Consider the following 7,734-nt stretch of genomic DNA (forward strand, 5'->3'; position numbering starts at 1 on the left):
CAGAATCAGATCTTCAGGAGTGCTGTCTTAGCTTGGCTTAGGGTTCTGTACCGGGCTTGGTCATACATAGCTGAGAGACCTTGGGCAAGTCAGTAAATATCTCAGAGTTATAGTTCCTCGTGTGTAAAATAAGTGTAATGTCACTGATAGGGTTTGGGTATTTGTCCTCCACAACTCTCATGTTGAAATGAGATCCAGTGTTAGAGGTGGGGCCTAGCGGGAGGTGTTTGGGTCATGGGGGCAGATCTCTCATGAATGGCTTGGGCCATGCTCATAGTAATGAGTGAGTTCTTGCTCTATTAGTTCACGAAAGACCTGATTTTTTTTTTTTTTTCAGATGGGGTCTCGCTCTGTCGTCCAGGCTGGAGTGCAATGGGGTGATCTCAGCTCACTGCAATCACTGCAAGCTCCACCTCCTAGGTTCACGCCATTCTCCTGCCTCAGCCTCCCGAGTAGCTGGGACTACAGGTGCCTGCCACCATGCCAGGTTAATTTTTTGTATTTTTAGTAGAGACGGGGTTTCACCATGTTAGCCAGGATGGTCTTGATCTCCCGACCTTGTGATCCACCTGCCTCGGCCTCCCAAAGTGCTGGGATTACAGGCGTGAGCCACCGAGCCCGGCCCTTGTTTGTTTGTTTGTTTGTTTTTTGAGACGGAGTCTCGCTCTGTCACCCAGGCTGGAGTGCAGTGGCGAGATCTCGGCTCACTGCAAGTTCCGCCTCCCGGGTTCACTCCATTCTCCTGCCTCAGCCTCCTGAGTAGCTGGGACTACAGGTGCCCGCCACCACACCCGACTAATTTTTATGTATTTTTAGTAGAGACGGGGTTTCAGTGTGTTAGCCAGGATGGTCTCGATCTCCTGACTTCGTGATCTGCCTGCCTCGGCCTCCCAAAGTACTGGGATTACAGGCTTGAGCCACTGTGCCCAGCCCTGATTATTCTTAAAAGCCTGGCATCTCCTCTTTCTCTTGCTCCCTCTCTAGTCATGGGACATGTCTGCTCCCCACTCCCCTTCTACCATGAGTAGAGGCTTCCTGAAGTCCCTTACCAAAAGCAGATGCTGGCACCATGCTTCTTACACAGCTTGCAGAACCATAAACCAAATAAACCTCTTTTCTTTATAAATTTACCAGCCTCAGGTATTTCTTTACAGCAACACAAGGGACTAACACAGTCACCTGCCTCAGAGTGTTAGAATGAATTCATGTAAGAGAGAACATGCCTGAAAGCATGTTGTAAACCACATGAGGCCACACAAAGATTGGTCAATGTGATTATTCTCTGCTTCTGTTTTTTTTTTATTTCCTCTGGAAGAGCCCATGGACGACCACTATGTTTCCACTGCTTCTCAGACTCTGAAAAGAATGGATCGGAGATGGGACTCATTTCCACAGGATACAAGGATATGATTCAAAATTGTACCAAGTGCAATTAAAGTTAGATATTAGAAGAAACTTTGTTTTAGAATCCCAAAGGGATTTTTGAGGTCTCTTTGAAAATTTCTGAGAAAATACTAATAATACATTAAGCCTCTATTTTTCCCAGAAACAACAAGATGGATAAGATAGCCTCTTCGGTCCCTTCTTTTCTAGAAGTTCTTTAGAATTCAAGTAAGAGAGAAATTTAAACCCAACTAACTGGCCCCAGGTCCAGTTCTGGGGTGGCCGGATGGGTGAATGGCTACTCGCCAGGAATAGGATGACCTCTCTAGTCCTTTCCTCCTTGAAGTTTATTAACTCTTGAGTTAGAGAGAGATCTAAGCCAAATGACCTTCTGCCCCCAGGTCTGGCTCTGGGGTGACCAATAGGCTGATGACCCATCACTAGCCCCATTAAAGCCTAGCTTTTGCTACCAGCTTGCTAATTTTAGATACAATTTCCAGGGTGGCCTACCCGGAAGAGCACTCTAGAGTTGTCTGAGTTGCTTGGGGAACAGAAAAAAGCTTCCACCCACAAGTAGTTGAAAAAGCTAGAATTTGATGGAAATTTGGGGAAATGAGTAGGGGAAAGTTTCATTTTCTAGGAAGGAGAGATATTCCAGAGGCTGGAACATTTCCATCTTGAACACCTGTAAGAACTGGAGTAAGACCATCCTTCTGTGCCGGAAAGGAGGGGAAAGGGAAGAAATAAGGAAGGATTCTGCCTGCTCTGCCATTTCTCATACCTATCATTCCCTGATGGCTTGCATGAAAGATTACCTCCTCCCTTATGAGCATAAGTCCCCAAATCTCCAAAGTTTAGCACCAGGAAGATCTCCAGGCAGACAGAGCAGGAACCAAGCAGTACCATGCAGTTCTTTGGATCTCACCTTACTCTGGTGCTTCTCTCTCTCATACAGGTGTTGCTGCCACCACGTTGGCCTAACCAGGACCAAAGACCCCTTCCTTCTCTTCCACTCAATGTGGAGCATGACGGTTGGAAATTCCAGAATGAATACATTAACAGAAGAGACAGAGGCAGTAAGCAAAAGGGGTATGTGAAGATTGAACTATGAACTTGTAACGTCCAGGGGTCTCAGTTCTTCTAGACCTGTGCAATTTTCCTGAAATAGCTTTATAGAGTCTCAAAAGTACAGTGCCACTTCAGAGGCCCACTTGAGGTTTTTAATTCCTTCTTCTTTTTTTTTTTTTTGGAGACAGGGTTTTACTCTGTCACCCAGGCTGGAGTGCAGTGGTGTGATCTCAGTTCACTGCAACCTTGGCCTCTAGGGTTCAAGCAATTCTTGTGCCTCAGCCTACTGAGTAGCCGGGATTATAGGTGAGCACCACCACACCTCCCTAATTTTTGTATTTTTAGTAGAGACGGGGTCTCACCATGTTGCCCAGGCTTTTCTCAAACTCCTGATCTCAAGGGATCCATCCGCCTTGGCCTTCAAAAGTGCTGGGATTACAGGTGTGAGCCACCACACCCAGCCAGGTTTCAAAATTCCTATTCCTTGCTTGTATCCATGTAGAAGATGGCAATACACACACCCAACCAATAGGAACGACCTTCCATTCATCTGACCTTTTGAGGCCACAATTGAGAATAAAAAGCTTCACCATGCCACTACTTAAAATTTCCAACCTGTCTGGTTGGAGATCTAGAAGAGACCTCTTCCCCTCTTCCAGATGATGGGGACAGGAGACAAAAAATAACCCCACCTTTCAGATGAAGCCAAACCCCATGCGCTCAGACATAACATGACAATAATACACTCCCCAAACTCTAGCATCCCTCCCATACCATCAGGAGCGCTGCAGACAGCTCACTGCAGCCTCAAACTCCCGGGGCTCAGGTGATCCTCCCACCTCAGCCTCCCGTGTAGCTGAGATTATAGGCATGCGCCACCATGCTAGGCTAATTTTTCTAGTTTTTGTAGAGGTGGGGTCTCACCATGTTGCCCAGGTTGGTCTCAATTCCTGGGCTCAAGTGATCCACTCACCTTGGCCTCCCAAAGTGCTGGGATTACAGGTATGAGCCACTGTGCCTGGCCACTTTACCTCAATTTTTTCATCTGCAATACAGGAGTAATGACAATATCTTCTTCATAGGAAATAAAGATTAAATAAGATAAAGAGCTGAGCACAGTACTGGGCACATAGTATATGCTTGATGAATAGGGGCTACTGTTGGCAGAGTGGTGCAGAACAGGGCCATTCCAAGGACCCAGGGTCTTGGTGGAGGAAAGCTCTGAGTCATACATGATAGGACAGTAGGGCAAAGAAGACCAGGAAGGAAGGTGCTCTCCTATGTCTGTTGAAGACACTGCTGTGCCTGTCTCCTTCCTATCATGCCCACTGCTGCCTCTTCAGGCAGGCGAACTAGGAAACCTGAGTCAAGCATTTTGCCATCCTGCTGGCTTCCACCCCCTCCATGAGTAGACAGCCCCTGAATCTTCCAGCCTCCATACCAGGGTGCATCAAGTCTCTGGAACTGGGGGATAGGAAAGGTGCTCCTTATCTGACCCGTAGCACAGAGAGAGGTAGGCTCTGCAGGGGCACTGTATGAGCAAGTGCCAATCATGGGTGCCCAACCAAAGGGGCGATGAGGGAAGAGGAAGGTAAATCTTCCCTTTAGCACTGTGATGACAAACCTTAAGCCTCCCCCAGCCCTTTTCTAGCAGATGGGTCCCTAGTGTGGCCAGATGTTACTACAGGTCGCAGAGTTTTGGTACGTTTATAGGTTTTAAAAGGTCAGGCTCTGTGGTGGTAAAAGTTTTACAGACTAGTAAAATTTTACTGCAGAAGATGGGAGACACAGCTGTAATAGAAAAGACTGGAGCCAAGAGTCTGGCAGATCTCAGTTCCGTCTGTAATTAGCTGTGGGAATTAAGGCATGCCATGGAGGCTCTCTGGGCTCTGTGTTTTAACCGGGATAATGGGAGCAAGAAAAACAAGGGGTAGGACAAGGGGCAGCGGCATCCAGCGATAGGTGGGAAGTTGAGGCCCATGTGTGATCACATCCTTCTCTCTGCAGTGCTAGAGCTGCTGGACACAAGGGGAAGGAAGGCGCAGACCTGTGAGTCCTGCAGTCTCGGAGCTTTTCATTACCCAGACTGGATCGCTGCCATCTGTGTGTCTGCTTCCGTTCCTTGGGAGGAGCCTGGCTGTCTGCAGGCAGAGCACAGGAATCAAATTAGCCCGGCCTCTGCTTTTCCCTCATCCCCACCGGCCAAGGCGAGTTCATCAAGGCCTCGCACTAATTCTTATCTTATTTAAAAGGGGCAAAAGTGACTCCACAGTTTCATCTGAGGCAATTTACACCCCGCCACTGGCCACACGGCTCCAGCTTCCCCCTGTCTATTGTGCCATCAAATCCATTAATAGGACATTTCTTCAGGGGAAACTTGATTGCCGCTCCATCAGAAAGGCACACAGGCAATACATCTCCATCTGAGGCCATGGCCTGCCCGGCTCCCTCTAATCCTGTTACCCAAGGAGCTAATTCTCAAATGCACGCACTGTGCAGAGGACATCCTCTTTCCTTCCTAACACAATTGGACAGTCCCAGAAGATTCCAGGAGCTCAATGCAGAAATGAAGGCTTGGGGCCCATGGGACAGGATCTCCCGGATTTCTCAGGACCTCTGGAGGGGTCGTAACACATGCTCATGGCTGGCACCCCACTCCCCTTTTCTAGAGTACTATGGTGGGGAGGGGTGAGCCACACCCAGACCACCCTGGCTTCATAGTTCAGCCACCTCTTACTTCTGCTCCATCCTTCCTCCGCCTTCTCCTTCTCTTTCTTTTCTCCTTTCATTTTCCTCTCTTTTTTCTCCCTTTCTTCTTTGCCTTTTCCACCAATCTTCCTTTTCCTCCTCAGTTTCTTTCCTAACTTTCTTCCTATCTGGTCTTCTTTTTCTTCTTGTTCCTGTTATTTTTTGCTTCTCCCCCCTTCTCCTTCTCCAGATCCCCACAACTGTGAAAATATTGTCTTACCTTCCATTTTTTTGTGCTCCCTTCCCTCCTGCTTTGGCGCTGTCCTTTCAGAACAGGTTCAGTTTCTAATGCTTCTTCCCAGCTGTCTCCAAATGGTTCGGCTCTGAGGCAGGAATGGGCCCCAGGCCACACCATCCTAGGTGTGGAGCAAGAGGTAGGGAGGGCCTCCTGGATATACACAAACACCCCAGGTACAAAATGGAGCATTGTGGTAGTGCTCAGGGTGTGTCAGGGGAGCAATTAAGTGTCTATTTGCTCTCCAATGAGGAAATGATTCTAATGGCAACCCCAAATGGGTTTGTTACTGCTGAAGGCCACACCCTAGCTTATGGCTGTATGAAGGGACCCCATCAACAAATGGCATAATGCTCTATGCAGATTTCATAATGCACATAAACAGGAGGAGAAAGTCATCTAGAAATTTTCAGATTTCTAACTGCTAATGGCCACTTAGAGGTAAGAGGGAGCTTAAAAACTTCGTTGGCCAGGCACGGTGGCTCATGCCTATAATCCCAGCACTTTGGGAGGCCGAGGTGGGCGAATCGCTTGAGCCCAGGAATTGGAGACCAGCCTGGGCAACATGACAAAACCCTGTCTCTCCTAAAAATACAAAAATTAGCCAGGCATGGTAGCACGCCCCTGTAGTTTCAGCTACTTGGGGGGCTGAGGTGGAAGGATCACCTAAGCCAGGGCGGTTGAGGTTGCAGTGAGCTGTGATCATGCTACTGCACTCTAGCCTGGGTGATGGAGTGAGATCCTGTTTCAAAAAAAAAAAAAAAAAAAAAAAAGAATCTTTGTTGGGCTTGAAGATGCATTTAGGAACCTATAGTGCTCTGCTTGGGCCCCATTCAAGACCTCAGCCTCGTGGCCAGGAGGCAGCCTGGTTCTTCTTGCCTTGCCTTATCCTGCTGTCACACCTCGAGTCTGAGGCCATTCATTCTGGAATTCTGGAGAGGCCTGGCTCTATACATTCTCTAGAAGTTTGGGGCTCTCTTTCGATTCACTGCCCTCATCACCATTCTCCCGAGGGAAAGGCTTGGAGCTGATTGTCCATGGTTTTCTGGATTGTGCAGTGATGAAGCACATGACTTAAGAGAAGAGTAGCCCAGGCTCCCTGAACTGGACTGCATGTTGCAGAACCACACCCCGCTAATGGCCCCAGGAAAGGACCCTATAGGTGAATGGTATAATGCTTTGCACAGATTTCATAATGCACAGGAATGAGAACCAAAAGGGACGCAGCCCTGACCAAGATAGTTCTGTTCTTTTCTTTTCTATTATTTTCCTTCCTTCCTTCCTTCCTTCCTTCTTTCTTTTCTTTTCTTTACTTTTCTTCTTCCTTCCTTCCTTCCTTCCTTCCTTTCTTTCTTTCTTTCTTTCTTTCTTTCTTTCTTTCTTTCTTTCTTTCTTTCTTTCTTTCTTTCTTTCTTTCTTTCTTTCTTTCTTTCTTTCTTTCTTTCTTTCTTTTCCTACAATTCAGAAAATTCCTCCTTACTGCAGGGTTCCTAGCCTATTCCACACTTAGAGTCAAGTGGAAAATAAATTCAAAGGAAAGAAAATGTTTTGTTGTTGACGCTTACCATGGTTGGTACAGGAGCATCTACCCAAACGGTGAGCTAGGGCAGGACTCCTTCACATAGAAATGCACAGTAATTCTTCTTGCAGGCAACTTTAGGGGTACACAGCTGAGGCCTGAGGGATAGGTACTTGTCTGTTTAACTTGCAATGAAAAAAGAAACACTTCTTTCAAGAAAGCCACTTCCATTTAAAAGGAAGGTATTGAAAATGCTTCCAAGGCCAGGTGTGATGGCTCATGCCTCTAGTCCCTTTGGGGGACTACCAAAAATACAAAAATTAGCCAGGCATGGCTTGCATCTGTAGTCCCAGCTCTTCAAGAGGCTGAGATGGGAGGATCAGCTGAGATGGGGGAGGTTGGGGTTGCAGTGAGCAGTGATCACGCCACTGCACTCTAGCCTGGGTGACAGAGCGAGACTCTGTCTCAAAAAAAAAAAAAAAAAAAAGGAAAGAAAAGAAATGCTTGTGAAATGATATCAAGCAAAAAAAGAGGAGGATACAAAATTATATGTGTGTGATATTTACTTTGTTGTATACACATTGCAGAAGGAAATTATGGAAGAATATACACCAAAATGTTAAGAGTGGCTGTCTCTGGGTCGTAAGTTTACAGATGATTTTAATTTTTCTTCATATTTTTCTATGAAGTCCACGTATTATTATTATTTTTACTACATGTATTTATTATGTACAGTAAGAATGCATAAAATAAATATGTATAGTAAAAGTTTATTGTATAT

This window comes from Macaca nemestrina, chromosome 12, assembly GCF_043159975.1.
Source record: "Macaca nemestrina isolate mMacNem1 chromosome 12, mMacNem.hap1, whole genome shotgun sequence".
Taxonomy (NCBI): Eukaryota; Metazoa; Chordata; class Mammalia; order Primates; family Cercopithecidae; genus Macaca; species Macaca nemestrina.